This window comes from Sorex fumeus, unplaced genomic scaffold, assembly GCF_029834395.1.
Source record: "Sorex fumeus unplaced genomic scaffold, SorFum_2.1 ptg000058l, whole genome shotgun sequence".
Classification (NCBI taxonomy): Eukaryota; Metazoa; Chordata; class Mammalia; order Eulipotyphla; family Soricidae; genus Sorex; species Sorex fumeus.
This window is the reverse complement of record NW_026606115.1, coordinates 9,803,514-9,826,549: the sequence shown is the minus strand read 5'-3', so window position 1 is coordinate 9,826,549 and position 23,036 is coordinate 9,803,514. Positions and strand designations below refer to the sequence as shown.

At 41.2% G+C, this 23,036-nt stretch overlaps 1 pseudogene; it reads right to left on the bottom strand.

The window, feature by feature from the left end:
- Positions 1 to 16,928: 16,928 nt before the first annotated feature.
- On the bottom strand, positions 16,929 to 17,623 carry LOC130034240 (BOS complex subunit TMEM147-like; annotated as a pseudogene).
- Positions 17,624 to 23,036: the final 5,413 nt, after the last annotated feature.

Here is a 23,036-nt window from a genome sequence, read left to right as displayed (position 1 = left end):
ATAAGGGTGCAAGAAATGTGAAGTGGAGTAAGGAAAGTCTCTTTCACAAATTATGCTGTCATCACTGGATGGCTACATGCAAATAAATGGGCTCAGAGCTCTGCTTAACACCATGTACAAAAGTAAAATCAAAAATAGATTAAAGACCTCAACATCAGACCAGAAACCATAAGGTACATTGAAGACAATGTTGGCAAAACCCTTCATGACATTGAAGCTAATGGTATTTTCAAAGATGCCACGCCACTGGCTGAGCAAGTGAAAACAGATAGATAAATGGGACTACCTTAAACTAAGAAGCTTCTGCACCTCCAAAGAAACAGTGACCAAAATACAAAGACAGTCTACAGAATGGGAAAGGATATTCACCGAATACACATCAGACAAGGGGTTGATATCAAGAATATACAAAGTACTGGTTGAACTCCATAAGAAGAAAACATCCAACCCCATCAAAAAATGGGGCAATGAAATGAACAGAAACTTTGTCAAAGAAGAAATCCGAATGGCAAAAAAGCACATGAGAAAATGCTCTACATCATTAATCATCAGGGAGATGCAGATCAAAACCACAATGAGATACCATCTCACACCTCAGAGACTGGCCCACATCCAAAAGAACAAAAGCAACTGGTGCTGGCACGGATGTGGCGAGAAAGGGACACTCCTTCACTATTGGTGGGAATGCCAACTGGTTCAGCCCTTTTGGAAAACAGTATGGACGTTTCTCAAAAAATTAGAAATTGAGCTCCCATTTGACCCAGCGATACCACTTCTGGGAATATAATCCAGAGAGTCAAAAATGTATAGTCGAAGTGACATCTGCACTTGTTTGTTCATTGCAGCACTCTTTACAATAGCCAGAAACTGGAAGAAACCTGAGTGCCCAAGAACAGATGACTGGTTAAAGAAATTTTGGTACATCTACACAATGGAGTACTATATAGCTTTTAGAAAAGATGAAGTCATGAAATTCACATACAAGTGGTACAACATGGAAAGTATCATGCTAAGCAAAATGAGTCAGAAAGAGAGGGATAGACATAGAAAGATTGCATTCATCTGGGGGATATAAAGTAACAAAATATGAGATTAATACCCAAGAATAGCTGAGATCAGCACCAGGAGGATTACTCCATAGCTTAGAGGCCAGCCAGGTATTCTAGGGGAAAGGGCAGTTCAGATAGAGAAGGGAGCACCAAATAAAGGGTGTTTGGAGGATCCTCCCAGGAAGGGAGATGCATGTTGAAAGTAGACTATGGATTGAATATGTTTGCCACTCAATGCTTCCTTTGCAGACCAAAACACCCAAATGGAGAGAGAGAACAAAAGGGAATGCCCTGCCACAGAGGCAGGGTGGGATGGGGGGGATAGGGGTGGGAGGGATATTATCCATGGTGGTGGAAAATGGGCACTGGTAGAGGTATGGGTATTTGATCATTGTATAATCGAAACCCAAGCACAAAAATTTGTAAATCTACAACTGTACCTCATGGTGTTTCACTAATAGAAATAAATAAATAAATAAATAAATAAATATCACATTCCACCCAGGTTTCATCGAATTCTTACACATGAAGTTTCAAAGAATATAACTCAAGAATAAAAAATTAAGATATCATAAAGATGTACCATCAGAAACAAAGCAATGGCAATAAAAAAAAGCAGAAGGACGTCAAGCATAAGATGCAAAATATAAATTTATTATTCCTACATAAATAAAAAGAACATGGTGAAAAAAATGTTGCTCTTTCTAACATAATATACAATTGAATAAATCAGCAATTAAGTTCTGCTTATGATTCTCTATTAAGATGTTCTGTGCGTGACATAATAACATACAGGAGGAGAAAGAAACAGAAATATATTAGAACAAAAGCTTTAATTAAAATTAAGTCAGGACATTAGAACTGCATTGTTTTGGGATAAGATGCTTATTGTAATTCCAAGAACAACTATTCAATCACCAAATAATTTAAAAAATATGGGAAATCTTTAAATAATAAAAAGAAAAATAATTTAAAAAATTCAGTAGTGACATAACAGGAAAGTTAAAAGGCTATTAGGCAAACAGAAAACAAATCACAAAAGGTCAATCATAAATTCTCTCTTCGGTAATTACATTAAGAATCAATTGATTACATTCTCCAACAAAACGGCAGGGGTTGAAGTAACACATTAGATCAAATCACTTAATCCGAACCATATGTCATACGTGGAGAAAAACTTTGGCTTCAAAGACAGAATTGGAATAACTTAATAAACATAAATACCTACCACTAAGACAAGAGACAAAATGGGCAAAAATAAGAGCTGATCATTCTTTTAATTTCTTACAGAAAAACATGTATGAAAGCCATCTTTTTCATTTCTTTTTCTAATTAAAACATGTTAAAATATATCACAATATCAATTCCTGATAATATGCTAAATAGTAATTTTTATGGATTACTCTTTGGACAGTATGCTTAAAATTTTCTAAGTATGCTTGAAAAAATAAACATGACCTAAATAACACAGGAATATTTAAATTAGGGTACTGTTGTGATACCTTCTCTTTTTTATCAGACAGAAAATGTGATTTGATGGTACTCATGGGAACACTGAGATGGAAAATATCCAGAAGGTGGGATGTCTAATTGATCAGAAGCAGTCTAGACAAGCTTAGAGGTTTGAAATATGTCAGCAAATGGGTTTCATAAGAAGTGAACAGAAGTATATCCCTTGACTAAGTCAGTTCAGTGGTTCTGTTGTGATTATAAATTACATTCCAAAAAACCATGAATATAAACTTGATGAGGCATATTATGACCTCACCAATACATATATGGTATTGGTCAAAAAAAGGAAATGAAAGAATTGTCAAATACAACTATCATGTTGGTAACTTACGAACAAGTTAGGTAAAGGTAAAGGTAAAGGCCCACCCGTTGATCGTCGATTTGCTCGAGCAGGCCCAGTAACGTCTCCATTGGAGACTTTGTTGTTACTGTGTTTAGCATATCGAATACTCTCGGTAGCTTGCCAGGCTCTCCGAGAGGGGCGGAGGAATCGAACTCAGGTCGGCCATGTTGGCCGCTTGTAAGGCGAACGCCCTACCGCTGTGCTATCGCTCCAGCAGTTAATTATTCTTTATTTTTATTTATTTTTGGTGAATCAAGATAGTTTTATTACAACTTATTTTAAAATATATGAGAGGAGAGGAAGAGAGAAGTATGTGTTCCAGAATAGAAACATGCAAGCAAGCGAGATACATGTTCAAGGAAAGATATGGACTTTAATAATACATATTTAGAAAATACCCCTAAAATAAAATCCTAATTTATTAAACCATAAATCAAAATATATCTCTATTTGGTAACTGCCATAATTGCCTTAAGCAAGGATAATTAGTGGTCATCAAATCTTCAACTGATGATAAATAAGGTATTCAATTAATTTCAAATGATCTCTTCAAAATTAACTTGTTAGTGGATTCAGAGAGACAGTATATCATTTTGCTAAAGCACTTACTGTGTATGCAGGTGGCCCTGTTTTGATCCTCCATACCAATTAAGGTCCCCCAAGCACTTCTAGGAGTGAGTTCTGAGCATAGAGTAAGGAATAAGTCCTGTGCACTGCTAGACGGTGCCTAAAAACAAACAAGCTGCCCACAAAATCCAACTTATTAAATACAAGGGGAATCCAGTAACTAAATAGCGGAGAGCTTTGCAGGCATTCTCTTAACCAATTATCAAAATTAAAATAATTAGTAATTGAACAAATTGTAACTATGAACTTTATCATATCAGTTCAAATAGTTTGAGAAGTACAAATATTACTTATGTAATATTCCTGTCAAAATGTGTCAAAAATGTGCAAATTAGATGTAATCGTAAGGAAGCATCAAGAAAATATAATTTGAAGGATATGACTAAATAATTTTCTTGTTATATTGAAAAATGATGAGAAGTAAAGAAAGATTTTTGAAAATGTCTCACATTAAATAAGATAAAACAGATGTGAAAACAAAATGATAAATGTGATTTTAGAAATAGATACTGGACCAGATTTTTCCCTTCCTTTGAAGGACATTAATGTGATAATTGGTAAAACTTAATAGAACAGTAACTTAACATCATTATTTTTCTTTTAAATTTCCTATGTTCATAAATATACTGTGTAAAAGAATAACATGTATTTGTTTGTATTTTAAGCCATGCCCAAATGTGTTTAGGAATGACGCTCAGTAGTGTTAGGTATTGAACTGAATTATGTTTATCAAGACAAACAACTTCACTTCTGTACTATCTCCATAACTCCAAGAAAACATAAGTTTTAAGGAGCTAAACATAGAGTATCTAGAGATAGAGAAAATTTCATATCTAAATCTTTCTCAAACAACAATTAAATGTGAATATTTACTATGACTATATAAATGTATATGAGATAAAAAGGAAAACAGGCAAACACAAAAAGATACGAAGAGAGACAATCATCAAATGTCATAATTTAGGCCATTGGTATTTCTTCTTTGAGGAAGTTTCTGTTCATTACTTCTCCCCATTTTCTGAATAGGTTTGAATGCTTTTTTGTGTAGATTTCTACCAGTGCCTTTAGTATCTTGGCCATTAGCCCCTTACCTGATGGGTATTGGGTAAATATTTTTTTCCATTCTCTGGAATCTCTCTGTATTTTGTTTACTGCTTCTTTTGAGGTGCAGAAGCTTCTTAGTTTAATGTAGTCCCATTTGTTTATTGTTGTTTCCATTTGCTTGGTCAGTGATGTTTCATCTTGAAAGATACCTTTAACTTCAGGGCCAGAGCGCTAGTACAGAGAGTAAGCAGTTTGCCTTGCACATGGTCCACCCAGCTTTGATTTCTGGACTCCAATATGGTTTCCTATGGAATGCTAGGAGCACTCCCTGAGTGAAGAGCCAGAAGCAACCCCTCAGTATTGCTGGACGTGACCCCAAAAGCAAAAAAAGAAAGAAAGAAAAGAAGTTACCTTCAGCTTCAATGTCACGGATGGTTTTGCCTATCTATATTTTCCTCCAAGTACATTATAGATTCAGGTTTGTTTGTCTGTCTGTCCTCCCGTTGTTCATCTATTTGCTCGAGCGGGCCCAGTAACATCTCCATTTTGAGACTTGTTGTTACTGTGTTTGGCATATTGAATACATCACGGGGAGCTTGCCAGGCTTTGCTGTGTGGGTGAGATACTCTCGGTAGTTTACCGGGCTCTTCGAGAGGGGTGGAGGAATCAAACCCGGCTTGGCCTGGCTGGCTGCATGCAAAGAAAACACCCTACTGCTGTGCTATTGCTCCAGGTCTTATATAAAAAAATGCTCTACATCACTAGTCACCAGGAAGACACAAATCAAAACAATGAGATATCACTTTAAACCACGGAAACTGGCACTCATCAAAAAAGGCAAGAACAATGCTGGCGCAGATACTAGAAGAAAGGGACTCTCCATCCATCATTGTTGTTGGGAATGGTGACTTGTTCATCCATTTTGGAAAACAATATTGTCATTCCTCAAAAAAGTAGAAATTGAGCTTCTATTAAGACCTAGCAATACCACTTCTGGGAATATACCCTGGAGGCACAAAAACACACTGCAGAAATAACATGTGCACTTCTGTTTATTGTAGAACTATTCACAATAACCAGAATCTAAAAATAAACTTTAAAAAATGGAGTATGTGAGAAAAGACGACTGGATAAAGAAACTATGGTGCATCTACACAATAGAATACCACACAGTGTTAGGAAAAATGAAGTCATAAAATTCGCTTATAAATGAATGGACATGGTTAGTGAACTATGTCATGTTCACCAAGTATCATGCTTAGTGAACGAGTCAGAAGGAAAGGGACAAATTTAGAATGATTAAGTCCACTAGTGGGACATAAAAAGCATAGTAAGAAACTAATACCTAGGCACAGTAGAAACAAGGGCCAGGAGGATTAGTCCACGGTCAGAAGATTGCCTTATGTACTGGGGGAGAAGGCAGTTGGGATAGAGATGGAACGACTATGGCAATGATATTTGGAAATGATCACTCTGGATAGAAACTGTGTGTTTAATGCAGTGAAAAGAACCAACATGATAAATCTTAGTATCTGTATTTCAAACCATAATGCTCAAAAGGAGAGAGGGTAAAAAAGAGAGCTATATAGAGATAGAAATAGAGAGAGAGAGAGACAGACACAGACATATACACACACAGAGAGAGACAAAGAGAGAGAAGTGCCTGCCATAGAGACTGAGGGGGGTTGCAGGAGGGAACTGGTGACATTGGTGGAGGTAAACTACACAGGTGGAGAGATGGATGTTGGAACGCTATATGACTGAAAATCATGAATATCTTTGTAACTATGTATCTCATGGTAATTCAATTAAAGTGTAACAATTTAAAATTTAACATTTGGGTGGTTTTAGTGAACAGTATCTATGACATTTTTATAATACTTCTAAAATTTGACATTGCTTCAAAATAAAAAGCTGAAGGAAAGAAAATATAATTGAGCTACCACTTAAATATTCCAACAACAGTATCTAAAATGGGTCTCATTTCCCTAACTTTGAAGGAGTCTCCGGCTAAATTGGGAAGAACAAGAGGGCTCTACTAAGCAGGTAACTCCCAAGTCAATGGGCAGTAAGGCGTCCCACAGGCAGCTGACCGCTAAGGTGCCTGTAAGAGTGCACCAGCTACAGTGATGTGAAGAAGCCACACAACTACCTGCCCAACACGGTGGTGCTACGCGAGATCCAACGCTATCAGAAGTCCACCGAGCTGCTCATCCACAAGCTGCCTTCCCATGGCTGGTGTGCGAGATCGCGTAGGACTTCAAGAATGACTTGCACTCCCAGAGCTCTACCATCATGGCACTGTAGGAGGTGTGTGAGGCCTACCTGGTGGGGCCCCTTGAGGACACTAACCTCTGTGCATTCCCTGCCAAGCGCATCACCATTATGCCCAAGGACATCCAGCTGTCATGCTGCATCCTCAAAGAGAGAGAGAGAGCATAAAATTTGTGATGATAAAATCTCAGGGCTGGGACAAATGGAGACGCTACTGGCACCCACTTGAGTAATTGATGATTAATGGGATGACAGTGACAGTGACAATTTAAGGTTTAAATCATAACTCTTTATATGTTTTAGTAATCCATTTATTTAAAAAAAAACCTTTCTGAAATTTAACTTGAAGGGCTGGAGAGATAGTGCAGTGAGTAAGATGTGTGCCTTGCATGTGGCCCACAGTTCAATCCCTGGCATCACATATGGTCTCCTGAGTTGTCCCATAAGTTATCCTTGATAACAGATCCAGGAGTCAGCACAGAACACTGCCAGGTGTGGTAAAGAAAAGAAAAACATGAATATATAACCTGAGGAGCTATATGGGCTCTAATGTCATGAGTATTAAGCAGTTTTTTATTAACAATTGGGGCCAGAGCAGAGCGATGGGGGTTGGATGTTTACCTTGCACATGGCCTACCAGAGATCAACCCTTCCATGTCATCTGGTCCCCCAGGCACTGTCAGGATTAATTCCTGAGTGCAGTGCCAGAAGTGTTCCCTGAACATCTCGGGGTGTGACTCAAAAAGCCAAAATAAAAATTTAGCAATCATAAACAAAATGTCAGGTGTTCCATTTTGTTCACATATTTTAAATTTAATGGTGAATTATACAGTAAGCTTAACTTCTTTAATAGATATGCATCTAATCTGGAGGGAACCGAATATTAAAGAATAAATTATAGACCTAAAGAGTCATTTATAATAATATTTCTAGGGATATTACAACATTAATTACAGAATTGAATAGATCATCCAGAAAAAAATCAATAAGAAAACAATTCCATTAAATAAAATAATCCCAACTATCCTTAATCAAAATATATAGAAAATTTTATCCCACAAAAGTGAATAGAAATTTCCTCAAGTGCTCATGTAATATATTCAAATAGAGAGTAGATTAGATGTCGGGTCAGAAAGTAAATCAATTAACTGATGTCATATTAAATACCTTTCCTGACCACAATGGTATAAGAATAGAAATCATATAAAGAAAATAAGAAAACCCTCATAAATTTACAGGCAAAACATATTTGTGATTCTGTTTTTTTCTCTGTTGGTTTTGGTGCCACACTTGGAGGTTCTCAGGGGCCCATGCTTTGTGAGGTACTGAATCCAGTGGGCACCAGATCCACACTAGCCATTTGAGTCATCACTGCAGCAGATGACATGTTTCTGAATAACTCCTGGGCCAACAAAGAAACTACAAGAGGAGTAGAATATTCCTGGAGAAAAATAAAAACAAATAAATGATACCCTATCCACTCCAACATAAAACTATTAGAAACCAGCACCAATACTAAAGTAGCAGACACTAGAATCAATACACAGAAATCAAAACTTTTTCTTTATGCCCACAATAAAGCAGAATAAATTTATATTATAATCACTTGCCTGCTTGTCCCCAATCAAATAGTTAGTTATCTACTTTGTAAACGTTGGTAAGAGAGAGGGAGACAGACAGAGAGAGAATGAGAGAGAGAGAGAGAGAGAGAGAGAGAGAGAGAAGAAAAATGTCTGCCCTAGAATCAGGCTGAAGCTGTGGTGACTGGTGTGAAACTGAGGACATTGGAGTTGGGAAATGTACACTGGTGAAGGAATAGGTTTTGGAATAATGCATAACTGAAATCCAATAATGAGCAACTTTTTAACTGTGCATCTCACAGTTATTAAATAAATTATTACTTAAAAATTAAAGTTTATAAAAGACATTCTGAAAAATATAAGTTGCTAGTATAAGAACTAAGACACAGAAATGGAAAAATATTTTTTATTATGAGATCTGAAGAATTAGCACTGATAAAATAACCATTGAATACAAAACCTTATACAGATTTAATGTAACCCATATCAAATTCCAGTGGCATTATTTGAGAAAATATAAGTAACATTATTAAAATTTTCATAAATGCGCAAATTTGCTGAATTGCAAGTGTCTCATGATCACTTGATCACTTGACATCCTGCTACTCACCAATTTGGTCGAGAGGGCGCCAGTAACGTCTCCATTCATCCATGTCACGTGCTAGTGTAGCCCAATAGTGTCTGCTCGTTCAAGGAACACGAAGAGCCTCAAAGTGATCATTCAGGGTCTTGACGAAGAAGTCTGACCATCTCGTAGGTGGACAGCCACACAATCTTTTGACATCCCATGGAATCTAGTCAGTAATGGCTCTGGTCCAGCGGTCATCTCCAAATCTCATTATGTGTCCAGCCCATCTGATTTTTGACGCCTTGGCAAACGAGACAGCTTCCCTGATTCTTGATCGTCGACGGAGGTCGGAACTCCGGTTTCTTTCTCTCATTTCAGTGAAGCATGATACTCCAACCATAGCTCTTTGAATTCCACTTTGGGAGACCCAAATAATGTTCTCCTCCTGTTTCTGTAGGGCCCAGGTCTCCGAGGTATATGTTAATGCAGGAAGAACAGTGGAATCGAAGAGATGTGCCCAGAGCCGGAGGTTCTTCGTCCTCTTAGCTATTTCTTCAATGTTCTTGAAGGCTATCCAAGCTGATCTCTTCCTCCTGCACAACTCAGGTGCCAGGTCATTTGTCATGGTGAATTCTCGACCTAGGTACATATAAGTGTACCTAGGAGATGTTTGTTCTGTTGAGAGCGAATGGAACATCAGGAACAAGACTGTTTCTCATAAACATTGTCTTCGTGAGATTCAGCTCACGAAGGATCCTGATGTATTGAGTTTGAATGCCCTGTTTGACTATGGCTTTGATGACCACTTCAGTCAGAATCAAAGACCTTCTTTAAATCAATGAAAGTTAGACAGAGTGGCATCTTAAATTCCCAAGAAACCTCAATGAGCTTGGTTATCTTGTTGATATGGTTGATTGTGCTGAATCCTTTTCGGAAACTGGCTTGCTCACATGGTTGTCCTTCATCTAGTGTACTGCCAATCTTATTCAGGATGACTCGAGTGAACAGCTTGTAGACGACAGACAACAGGCAGATTGGGCGATAGTAGCCAACATTGTGGATGTTTCCCTTCTTGTACAGTAGTACAGTCCTGCTGGTTTTCCATTGGGATGGAAACGTGCATTTAGGCAGGTAGTATGTGGAGAGCCACATCAGTGTATTGATGAGTACTGATGGCAGGTTCTTCAGGTGTTTGGGTCTGACCTTATCTGGGCCAGGTGCTGTTTGCTTCTTTACCGATAAAATGGCCTGTCATATTTTGGAAGGGAGAACCTTTTGAATGATATATCCATCCTGCCAAATTTGGTATGTGGGCAGGTGGATGTGGATATCAAAGAGATCCTCCACTATCCAGCAGCCACCATGCTCCAGGACGCTTTCCGGATGCTCTGGCCAAGACTTATGCATGAGTGAAGCCCCACAGAATCAGGTAAATGGAACTCTGTGACCTTGGACTTCAGGCTCAATGGAACAGGAACAGAGATCCTCTTCCTGCTCCCACCAATCTACGATGACCAAGGGTTTAAATCCAGGAGACCCAAGGGATTAAAATCAGAAGACCAACCCTACCCTGTCCTGTGTGCTTCCACCAAAATCCTGCAACCCAGGGATTACACACAGAAGAACCACCCACCAGTACCAGATAAATACCTCATAGGCTGACCTCCACTACCTTCATTACCTCTAGCACCCTGCCGCCGCTAGGCTCCAGGACGCTTTGTGAACACATCAGAAGACACTTAATACCCATCTCCAAGATTACCACACCATATTTGATAGGGTTCAAATATGGTTTAAACCAGGGGAACACCTGCAAGGGCGATTAGAGTTCACCCTAAAAGCCTCTATCCCTCTCAGAGTGCCCGGCAAGCTACCGAGAATATCCAGCCCTCACGGTAGAGCCTGGCAAGCTATTTCTGGCTTATTCAATATGCCAAAACCAGTAAAAACAATGGGTCTCATTCCCCTAACCCTGAAAGAGCCACCAATATGGCAGTGTTAAGAAGGGAGGAAAGGCTGATAAAACCTCTAGGCTTACCTACGCTGCCAAAACAAAGAAGAACAAAAATGACTGTCTGTACTTTCAATGCACATATGCTGGCACTAGATGCATCCATTGAGTTGCCGATTTTACAAGCACCAAAGATCTAGTACAAAATCATTGGTCTGACTGAGACGAGAAGGCATCAATTACATCACACCGTTTTCAACACTGGAGAAGGATTTTCCCTCGGAACATGCGACAAAAGAGGCATTGGTGGTTTATGTGTCCTTGTCAACACGAACTTGACCATAAGAATTGATTCATTCAAATGCCTAACAACCCGAATCAGATGATTAGAGTTGAGTAGATGTGGCTCACTGCCAGCAGTTTCTTCCTTCGTTGTCTATGCACCAACATCCAATTATGATCACTTAATCACTTAATCACTTAACTTCCCGTTAGTCATCGATTTGCTCGAGCGGGCTCCAGTAATGTCTCCATTTGTCCCTGTCACGTGCAAGTGTAGCCCAATGGCATCTGTTCGCTCTGGGAACATAAAGAGCCTCAAACCGATCGTTCATGATCTCAATGAAGTAGTCTGACCATCTGGTAGGTGGGCAGCCACGCGGTTTTTTGACATCCCGTGGGATACAGTCGGTAACAGCTCTAGTCCAGTGGTCATCTTTAAATCTCATTACGTGACCAGCCCATCTGATTTTTGACACCTTGGCAAACAAGACAGCGTCCCTGATTCTTGATCATCAATGGATGTCGGAACTCCGGATTCTTTCTCTCATTTGAGTGAAACGTGAAATTCCAAGCATAGCTCTTTCAATTCCTCTGTGGGAGACCCGAATAGCATTCTCATCCTGTTTACGTAGGGCCCAGGTCTCTGAGGCACAGGTTAATGAAGGAAGAACAGTGGAATCAAAGAGATGTGCCCAGAGCAGGAGGTTCTTCATCCTCATAGCTATTTCATCGACGTTCTTGAAGGCGTTCCAAGCCACTCTCTTCCTCCTGCGCAGCATGGGTGCCAGGTCATTTGTCATGTTGACTTCTCGACCTAGGTACACATAGCTGTTGCATTCGGAGATGGTCGTTCCATTGAGAGCAAATGGGGCATCAGGAACGAGGCTGTTTCTCATAAACATTGTCTTCGTAAGATTCAGCTGTAGTCCTACCTTTCCACACTCACGGTCAAAGTCGGCCAGCATTTGTGCCGCTTGGCTGATGTTTGGTGTTATTAAAACAATGTCATCAGCAAAGCAGAGGTGGTGTAGTTGCCGACTATCTATCTTCACTCCCATTCCTTCCCATTCCAGTCGTCGTATGGTGTTCTCAAGGGTGGCACTGAAGAGTTCCGATGAAATGGTATCCCCCTGCCGAACCCCTCTCTTGACATCAATGATTACTTCTTTGTAGAACGGTGAGATCCTGATAGTGAATCCGCAATACAGCTCACGGAGGATCTTGATGTACTGGGCTTGAATGAACTGATTGGCTAGGCATTCAATGACAGCTTCTGTCTCAACAGAATCAAAGGCCTTCTTTAAATCAATGAACGTTAAACAGAGCGGCATCTTGAACTCCCGAGAAACCTCAATGAGCTTGGTTATCGTGTGGATATGGTCGATGGTGCTGAATCCTTTGCGGAACCTGGCTTGCTTGCATGGTTGTCCTTCATCTAGTGTTCTGCAAATCCCATTCAGGATGGCTCGAGTGAACAACTTGTAGATGACAGACAATAGGCAGATCGAGCGATAGTTGCCAATGTCATGGATGTCTCCCTTCTTGAACAGTAGTATGGTCCTGCTGCTTTTCCACTGGGACGGAACCTTGCATTCAGACAGGTAGCATGTGAGGAGCCGAGCCAGCATATTGATGAGTACTGACAGCAGGTTCTTCACGTGTTCAGGTCTGATCTTGTCTGGGCCGAGGGCTGTTCGTTTCTTTACTAATGAAATGGCGTGTCGGATTTTGGAAGGGAGAACATTGGGAATGACATATCCATCCTGTGGAATTTGGTATGTCAGCAAGTGGACATGGCTATTGAAGAGATTTGAGTAGAAGTCATGGATAATCTTCTCCATTGCCCTTCTGGAGGATGTGATGGATCCATCAGGACATCGGAGGGCAGTCATCTTGGTCTTGTAGTTGGTGAAGGACAGGCGGGCGTTACGAATACTTTTCCTGGCTTCTGCCGCATCTACCAGCACTTCTGCTCTTCTCTCTTTGAGGTCTTCCTTGATCGCATCTCTCCATGCTTCACGAGCTTGGATGTTAGCTTGCGTTTGCCTAAGGCATGCGCCAAACCACGTTGGCGAATAAGCTCAAGAGTTTTCGAAGAGAGGAGTTTTTTTGTGGCTATCTCTCTCTTGGCATTCCTCGCACAATCATGGAGGTGCTGAACCAGTCGATCGTATTCCTTGTCAATGTTGTCAACAATGGCATCTTCCCATGTTGCCGCAATAGTGCCAAAGAGCTCACCCTCTTCGTTCCATTCTAGGCCATGGGTCCCAATGTGAAGTTCTTCAGCTGATCTTCTCGGTCCTATCTTGGCATTAAAATCACCCACAATGATCTTGTAGAAGGTGTGGTCTTCTTTATAGAACTTCTCCAGCTCCGTGTAGAACTTCTCGATTTCTCTTTCATCATAATGAGATGTTGGTGCGTAGACAACGAAGATAGAAACTGCAGGCAGTGAGCCACATCTATTCAAATGTAAACGTCTGATTTGGGTTGTTAGGCATTCGAATGACAATTACGAATCCAATTACGATAAAAAAATTAAGATATTCTATATGGAGCTGGAGAAGTTCTATAAAGAAGAACACACCTTCTACAAGATCACTGTCAGTGATTTTCATTCCAAGATAGGACCAAAAATATCAGCCAAAGAACTCCACATCGGGACCCATGGCCTAGAATGGAACAGACAGTGTGAGAGACTGTCTGAGTTCATCATGTCAACCAAGACCATCCATGGATATTCACAGTTCCAGAAGGACTAATCTAAACTTTGATCATGGGAATCTCCCGGTGGATGGTTCCACAACAAAATTGACCACCACATATTCAGTTGACATTTTGCCTGACCAATGTTTCTGTTTTCCCAAAATTCCGAATGGGATCTGACCACCATCTCCTTCATGCAAAATTCTACTTCACAGAGCGGGTAGAAAGGGCTGCAAAATTGTCAGTGCCATTCTGAGAAAAAGAAGATATGAGGCATTTATTTTCCCAACTTAAATTATAACAACATGCAATATTAATCAAAAAGTTTTGAACATTGAGTATAAACATGAATAAAAATAACTGAGAGCTCATACTAAAATCTTCAGATATTAAACAGCCAATTTATGATAGAGAGCTGAAAGTATAGAGAACACAAATAATGCTGGAAAATTTGATTTGTTACATGCAAGTAGCAAGTTGAATTAATACCCTTCAGTATGTACAAAAATTATTTAATTCCTGAAAGGTTTAAGTAGTAGACCTGACTCCATAAAATACATTTAAAAATAGGCAAAGTACTCCATCCACAATATTGGCTTCATATGTATTTTCAGTCATTTGACCCTCTTGACAAGGAACACGAAAGCAAGTAACAAAAAGAACTACATCAACTTAAACACCTTCTGTACTATGAAAGAAAGTTTTGCTGAAAAAATGACACTCACTGAATAGGAGAAAATCTTCACACATTATACACATAACATAGAGCTAAGGGGCTGGAGCGATAGCACAGTGGTAGGGCGTTTGCCTTGCACACGGCCAACCTGACCGACTCGGGTTCAGTTCCTCTGCCCCTCTTGGAGAGCCCGGAAAGCCACTGAGAGTATCTTGCACACACGGCAAAGCCTGGCAAGCCACCCTTGACGTATTTGATATGCCAAACACAGTAACAACAAGTCTCACAATGGAGACATTACTTGACCTGCTCGAGCAAAGCAATGAACAATGGGAGGACAGTGACAGAGCTAAGAACCAAATGATGTATGAAACTCATAAAAATAAATAATAAAAAACTAACCCCATAAAATGGGAGAAGTTTTGTATGACGACTTCTCCAATGAAGCACAGATGGCCAATAGTCACATGAAAACATTCCCATCTTCACTAAATATTAGGGAATGACAAATCAATGCTGTAATCCTGTGAGAATAAACTTTGTCCCCAACCCCCATAAATATTAGGTGATTGTACGATTGTGCAAAAAAAGAGTAACTCTCATTCACTGTTGGCGGGATATCAAGTCATTTGTATTCTGTATAAAATAGTATGGGAGTTCACATAATTAAAGAAATAAAACTGCATGTAATGCACTACTTTATATCTAACTTAATAACATTGAAACACTCATTTGATACATACACACAACAATCATACATATACATATATATGTATATATATGCATATGCATGTTTATTGTAGAACTACTTTCAATAAACAAGGTATGGGAAACACACAGTTTTTTGAATAGAGGTTAAAGAAATTGTGGCATACATCCCACAACCTCACCATGTAAACCTCGCAGCTTCACAACTATTCTAGGAAGAGATGCCAAGCAGAAGAAATTCCCAGGCACAACGGTTTTTGGTCTTAAAACTCTAAGGCCTTTTGGAGAGTGTTGGACTGAGAATCATCCCTGTTCTACAGCTCCTTGAGCTCCTGGTGCTCCTGTAATGCACAGATATGTATGCAGCCACACAACACCTCCAAATTCCACAAAAAAAGACAGTCTAGTTGGAGCACAACAAATTAGATGGGAATGTAGTATAGAAGCCCATTAAGTTCAGTTTGTGAAAACAGTAACTCCGAAGACTTAATTAGCAACAAACAGCTCAGTAAATCTTAGATAATGACTTTAATAACATCACTGTGAAATACAAAATTTTTCACAAATTTTCTTTTACTTAAAACATGATTTTATTTTTTGATAAGTCCACTAATTATGTTGTAACAAATAATATAAAAATAAATTATTTTGTGTATGCCAAGAGGGAATGCTTGAGGGATGGGTGGGAAACTGATCACATTGGTGGTAGGATTGGTGCTCAATAAAGAATGTCTGAAACAACTGTATTATGAACAACTTTATAAACCATGGTTCCCAAGTAAAGTTAAAGACTAACAAAAGTTAAATAAAACGTTTTAAAATAAACTATATATATATATATATATATATATATATATATATACATCAACCATGGATACTACTCAGATTAATCATCAGGGAGATGCAATCAAAACAATTAAAATACCATCTCATACCACATCAAAAAGAACAAGAACAATCCGTGCTGGTGAAGATACTGGAAGAAAGGAACTCTCATTCTTTGTTGGTGGAAATGTTGATCCATTTTGGAAAACAGTATGGGCATTCCTCAAATAAACTAGAAATTGAGCAACTTCAGTATGACCCAGCAATACCCCATCTGAGAATATACCTGGGAGGACCAAAACCACACAGCAGCAATACAGCAATACCACCTGAATTTCTATGTTGATTGCAGCACTATTCACAATACCCAGAATATGGAAACTACCGAGTGCCCAAGAATAGATGACTAGATAAAGAGACTATGGTACACATATATAATGGAATACTATGCAGTCACCAGGTAAAATGAAGTCATGAAATTTGCCTTTACATGTATGGACAGGAAGAGTATCATGCTGAGTGAAGTGATTCAGGAGAGGGACACATTTGTGGATTGAGTGAGTCAGAGTTATTCCACACATTTGTGGAATAAAAAGAAACATATTAAGAAAATGATACTCAAGGACAGAAGAAATAAGGGCTGGGAGGATTGGTGCAGTGTTGGAAGCTTGCCATAAGTGAGATAGGGGAAGGCAGTGAGGATGTAGAAGGAACCACTAAGACAATATTTGAAAATGGTAACTCTAGACAAATACTGTTTACTTCACAGAAACCTGCAGATGTGACTACCTGGGAAATCATGTCTAGGAGTGCACATTCTTGATGGCGACATATAGGGCCAGAGTGCTATGGGCCAGCAGCCCTGTCACCACTGCTTGGGCAAGAAGAACCGTCCAGCTGCCCAGGGAAAAGATGTGGACAAAAGTCTCCATGACAAAGGCCTTGTAGACACTGAGTAACATGAGGACAATGACTGCTGGCCGGAAAGTGTGCTACAGGTCACAACGGGTGATCATCCACACCTGGGCTGTTGCCACAATGTAATGAACCAGACTGATGTTGGAGTCAATGCTCATTTGGATATACCTCCAGTCAAACTAAATGCGCCAGGCGCCAACCTAGAGGGAGATGCAGTGGGACATAATGATATCAGCAGTGGCACAGCCCAGAGCAGCAACCATGATCTTGTACTCCTCCTTGCCAGCATTCTGGGACATGACAAGGTTGAGGCCTATCAGGTCTGCCACATCCACACTGGCCTTCATAAACTCCCCAATAAAGTCATAAATGCCGCCTTCCCAGGTGGAAAAGAAAGTGGCCAGTGACAACATCTTGCACAGCTGCACGAAGAGGTAGGTGACCCTGGCCTGGACACATTTCCAGAAGGCGCTTGTACTCGAACAGGCTGCTGCACTTGTAGGTGATGAAGTAGGGGAAGTAGGCCAGAGCGAAGCAATTCCAGAAGTGGAACAGCATCACAGCGCTGGCTTCTGGGACCTCCAACGCAGCAGCATCTTGGAGCGCAGGCCTCTGCATCCTGCGGGCCTCAATGCCCCAGCCAAGGCTGGAGCGATAGCTCAGCAGGTAGGGCATTTGCCTTGCATGTGGCCGACACGACCGACGTAAGTTCGATTCCTCCATCCCTCTAGGAGAGCTCGGCAAGCTACTGAGAGTATCTCGACCACACGGCAAAGCCTGGCAAGCTACCCATGACATATTCGATATGCCAAACACAGTAACAACAAGTCTCACAATGGAGACGTTATTGGGCCCACTCGAGCAAATAGATGAACAACGGGAGGACAGTGACAGTGACAGTGACAACTCTAGACAAGAATTGAGTGTTTAACATGGTATGGGAATAAAGATAGACCCACACACCAGTGGAATAGATTTGAATATCCTGACATATACCCTCAAATATATCATCGCTTATTCTTTAATAAAGTAGCAAAAATGCAAATTAGAACGAGGAAATCCTCTTCAACAAGTGGTGGTGGGAAAATTGAACAACTACATGCAAAAGAAATTAGCTCAGACTTCTAACACCAGGTGTAAATGTCAAATCAGAATGGATTAAAGACCTCAAAATCAGACCTGATTCCACAAAACATATGGAGGAAAATGTGTACAGAACCGTCCATGACATTGAAGATAAAGGAATTTTCAGGGATGAAAAGCCGCTGACCCAGCAAATGGAAGCAAAGATAAACAAACGGGACTACATTAAATCAAGAAGCTCCTGAACCTCAAAAGAAATGATAATCAAAATATACAAAGACTATATTTTAGAAAAAAATATTTATGAAATACCCATCTGATTAAGGGTTAATATCCACGAAATATTAACCTTCACTGGTAGAACTTTACAAGAAAAAAGTCATCAAAAACAAGGAAAATAAATGAACAGAAACTCCCTAAAAAAAAGATATACAAAAGGCACATGATAAAATGCACTACTAAGGGAAACACAAATTAGAACAGCGATGTGATCTCATCTTCTACCAGAGAGTGGTACACATCCAAAAGAACAAGAGTAACCAGTTCTGGCAGGGATGCCAGGACAAAGGGACCCTCTTTCATTGTTGGTGGGAATGCCAACTGATTCAGAATTTTTGAAAAACAATATGGACATTCCTCATAAAGCTAGAAATTTAGCTTTCGTATGACCCTGTAATACTACTTCAGGGAATATATCACTTGGGTGTAAAAAATGGCACCTGCATTTGTTTTTCCATTGCACTACTGTTAAGAATAGCCAGAATCTGGAAACAACCCAAGTGAAGAAGAACAGAGACTGGTTAAAAAACATGGTGCATCTATGCAGTGGAGCAGTATGCAGCTATTAGAAAAAATGAAGTAGTGGAATTTATTTAGAAATGGAGGGACATGGAGAGTAAAATGTTGAGTGAAGTGAGTTAGAAGGAAAGGGACAGACATAGAATAACTGCACTCATCTGTGGGAGATAAGAAAAAAATAGTGTGAAACTAAAACTCAAGGAAATTAGAAACAAGGGCCAGGAGGATTATTTTTCATGGTTGGACGTCTATCTCAAGTGTTGGGAGAGAGGGCATTTAGAATAGAGAAGGGACAGCTATGATAATGATGGTTGGAGGGATCTCTCTATATGGGATATGTGTGCTGAAGTTGAGTCGGTAAAGGATCAAACATTCTAGCGTCTCAGTACCTCTACTGCAAACCATTATTTCTCAAAGTGAGAGAAAGAAGTGCCTGTCATGAAGGCAGGCTGGGACATGGGGGTGGGTTCCGGGTGATAGAAGGGAGGGATACTCAGTATATTAGTGGTGTTAAAAGTATGCTGGTGAAAGGGTGAATGTTTGAGCCTTGTATGGCAGAAATCTGATCATGAAAGCTTTGTAACTGTATCTCACTGTGAATCAATAAAAAAAATAACAACAGTGCTGAAACAGGTAAAGAGGTAAAGCAATATATACGTATTGCTTTATGTATTGCTTTATAAATATATGTATATTTATATTTATATAAAAATATAAAACCCAGCTCCCGGAAGAAACAGCACAGAGTCTCCTGACTCCACGTCTGGCTGTCCTCGCTGGGGCCCCTTGGAGGGGGGCGGGTTGAGTTTCCCTCCCTGCCCAGAGCAGAGCTCCGGCAGCAAAAGACCTCCAGAACCAGCCATAACCATGCTGAGACCACTTTCCACAAGCATGAAGGTAGCAGCAGAGGAACAAAGGCATGCGGGTCCCGGATCCGAGATCTCCAAGCCTGCTCATATTGAGACTGAGCATCCTCTACCCATCTTCCAATAGGCAGGGGTCACACCCACCAACTGACCCCCAGCACCGTGTAATCCCATCAATGGCAAGACCCAGAGACTATAAAATCCAGCACACAGCCACATTTATATCTTATAATCTCATTCTTACTTTGGACAACCTGGCAGGCTACCAAATGTAACCTGCTCACACGGCAGAGTCTGGCAAACTCCCTGTGGTGTACCCTATATGCCAAATACCAGTAAACAATGATGGGTCTTATTCTCCTAAACCTGAAAGAGCCTTGAATATGGCACTTTTTAAAATCTTAGGGCTAGGACAAAGGAGACGTTACTGGTGCCTGCTCGAGGCAATCGACGAACAACAGGATGATCGTGATATGGGCTGGAACGATAGCACAGCAGGAAATGTGTTTGCCTTGCAAGCGGCCAACATGGCCAATCCGAGTTTGATTCCTCCGCCCCTCTTGGAGAGCCAGGCAAGCTACCGAGAGTATCTCACCCGCACGGCAAGGCCTGGCAAGCTACCTATGACGTATTCGATATGCCACACAGTAACAATTGTCACAATGGAGACATCACTGGGCCCGCTCGAGCAAATTGATGAACAACGGGAGGACAGTGACAGTGATATATATCTAGATAGATAGATAGATAGATAGATAGATAGATAGATAATTACATTTACCTTTAAGAACCTGCATTAAACCATAATGCCCAGAAGGGGAGGAAGAGAGAGAAAGAGAGAGATAGAGAGAAAAGTGCCATCCCACTTTTGAAACAACTAAGCATGCTCTTTTATCACCACAATAGACAAAGACTAAACTAGAAGTCCTTGAATGTACATAGGAATGCAGGGTAAGTTTATATGACTCAGCCTAACTTAGTTTGAACTAACATATACTAAGATAGATCCCAGTGCTAACCAATATCTGAAACATTGCCCATCATTTTAATAATAAAAATTATATCCAACTTAGCATGTTGTATAGACAAGAGCCCCATGAATAAGCCTTTCAACTCCCTGTATCTTTTTTTAAAATGCATAAACCTCACTCCTTTGTAAACCTCTCCCTTTTCAAAACATTTTCTTGACTTTACTTGGATAATCTGATAACAGACCTGTCCTGTGCTGTGTCTCCTTTGTGCACAAGCTCACGAAAATAAATGCAAGCTGATTCTCCCTTAGGCCGCTCTTCCATTTCTATTTATACTAAGAACAAAAGATATCTTCGGTTTTTCAACCTATTTGGTGACTCAATAGGATACATGAAGGTGGGGCTATAGATTCCCTGAGCATCTATAACCTGCAATAGCAGTATGAAATTTATTTCATATGCTGACAAGAGGCTACGGAATTTATTTTACTCCTTCAGAGAAAACTATTTTCTCCAACTGACCTTATGAAGACTCAGCTGCTCATCTCAGAATAAACTTATTGCTACACTCTCTTTCTCTCTCTCCCTCTCTCTATCCACTTTCCTCTTTCCTTCCCTCCCTCTTCTTTCTTTTGTTCTCTCTCTCTCTGTCACTTTGATATTAATATATCAGGAAAGAGGAAGGTTTTGCTCTTGAGGTTCAGTGTTCCTGTGTTTTATCTTCTGAGACCCTGTAATCAACCAGTACTAGTATCAATAACTAGTGCTTTAGAGACTCTCTGGTAATTCAATGCCAGTAGACTGTTCTCTACAATTTTTATTTGCCTGTCTCCTGGCTCTTATGTTGTTATCTTTGTTTTGTAAGTTTATTTTCAAACTCTGTTATTTTCTTTGGAATTCAGATCTGTGTTTCTTGTCTTGTCTTCTCTGTAATAAGAGCTATAGCTCTAAGAATTTTTTTATTGTCTCTGTGAAAATCCAGATCCCGGACGAGACCAGTGCAGTCTCCTGCCCCCGCGCCTGGGTGTCCCTCGCCGGGACCCCTTGGAGGGGAGCGGGTCGAGCTTTCCTCCCCACCCCGACCGGGGCTCCGGCAGCCGAAGACCTCCAGGACCAGCCACCACCATGCTGAGACCACTCTCCGCACACATGAAGGTACTGGCAGAGGGACAAAGCCACGCGGGTTCCGGGGCCGAGACCTCCAAGCCTACTCGAATTGGAGTCGAGCATCTTCCACCCAGATCCTCCAAATTCCAGTAGGCGGGGGTCACACCCACCACCTGGCCCCCTGGCGCCGTGTAATCTCATCAGCGGCCAAGACTCAGAGACTATAAAATCCAGATCCCGGACGAGACCAGTGCAGTCTCCTGCCCCCGCGCCTGGGTGTCCCTCGCCGGGACCCCTTGGAGGGGAGCGGGTCGAGCTTTCCTCCCCACCCCGACCGGGGCTCCGGCAGCCGAAGACCTCCAGGACCAGCCACCACCATGCTGAGACCACTCTCAGCACACATGAAGGTACTGGCAGAGGGACAAAGCCACGCGGGTTCCGGGGCCGAGAACTCCAAGCCTACTCGAATTGGAGTCGAGCATCTTCCACCCAGATCCTCCAAATTCCAGTAGGCGGGGGTCACACCCACCACCTGGCCCCCTGGCGCCGTGTAATCCCATCAGCGGCCAAGACTCAGAGACTATAAAATCCAGATCCCGGACGAGACCAGTGCTGTCTCCTGCCCCCGCGCCTGGGTGTCCCTCGCCGGGACCCCTTGGAGGGGAGTGGGTCGAGCTTTCCTCCCCACCCCGACCGGGGCTCCGGCAGCCGAAGACCTCCAGGACCAGCCACCACCATGCTGAGACCACTCTCCGCACACATGAAGGTACTGGCAGAGGGACAAAGCCATGCGGGTTCCGGGGCCGAGACCTCCAAGCCTACTCGAATTGGAGTCGAGCATCTTCCACCCAGATCCTCCAAATTCCAGTAGGCGGGGGTCACACCCACCACCTGGCCCCCTGGCACCATGTAATCCCATCAGCGGCCAAGACTCAGAGACTATAAAATCCAGATCCCGGAACCGCGCGGCCGCATTTGCGGCCGCGCATCATCTTATCAGAACTTTTCTTTATGACATCTTATTATCTCATTCCTACTTTGGACAAACTTGCAGGCTATCGAATGTAGCCTGCCCACAGGGCAGAGTCTGGCAAACTCCCCGTGGCATACCAAATATGCCAGATACCAGTAACAATGATGGGTCTCAT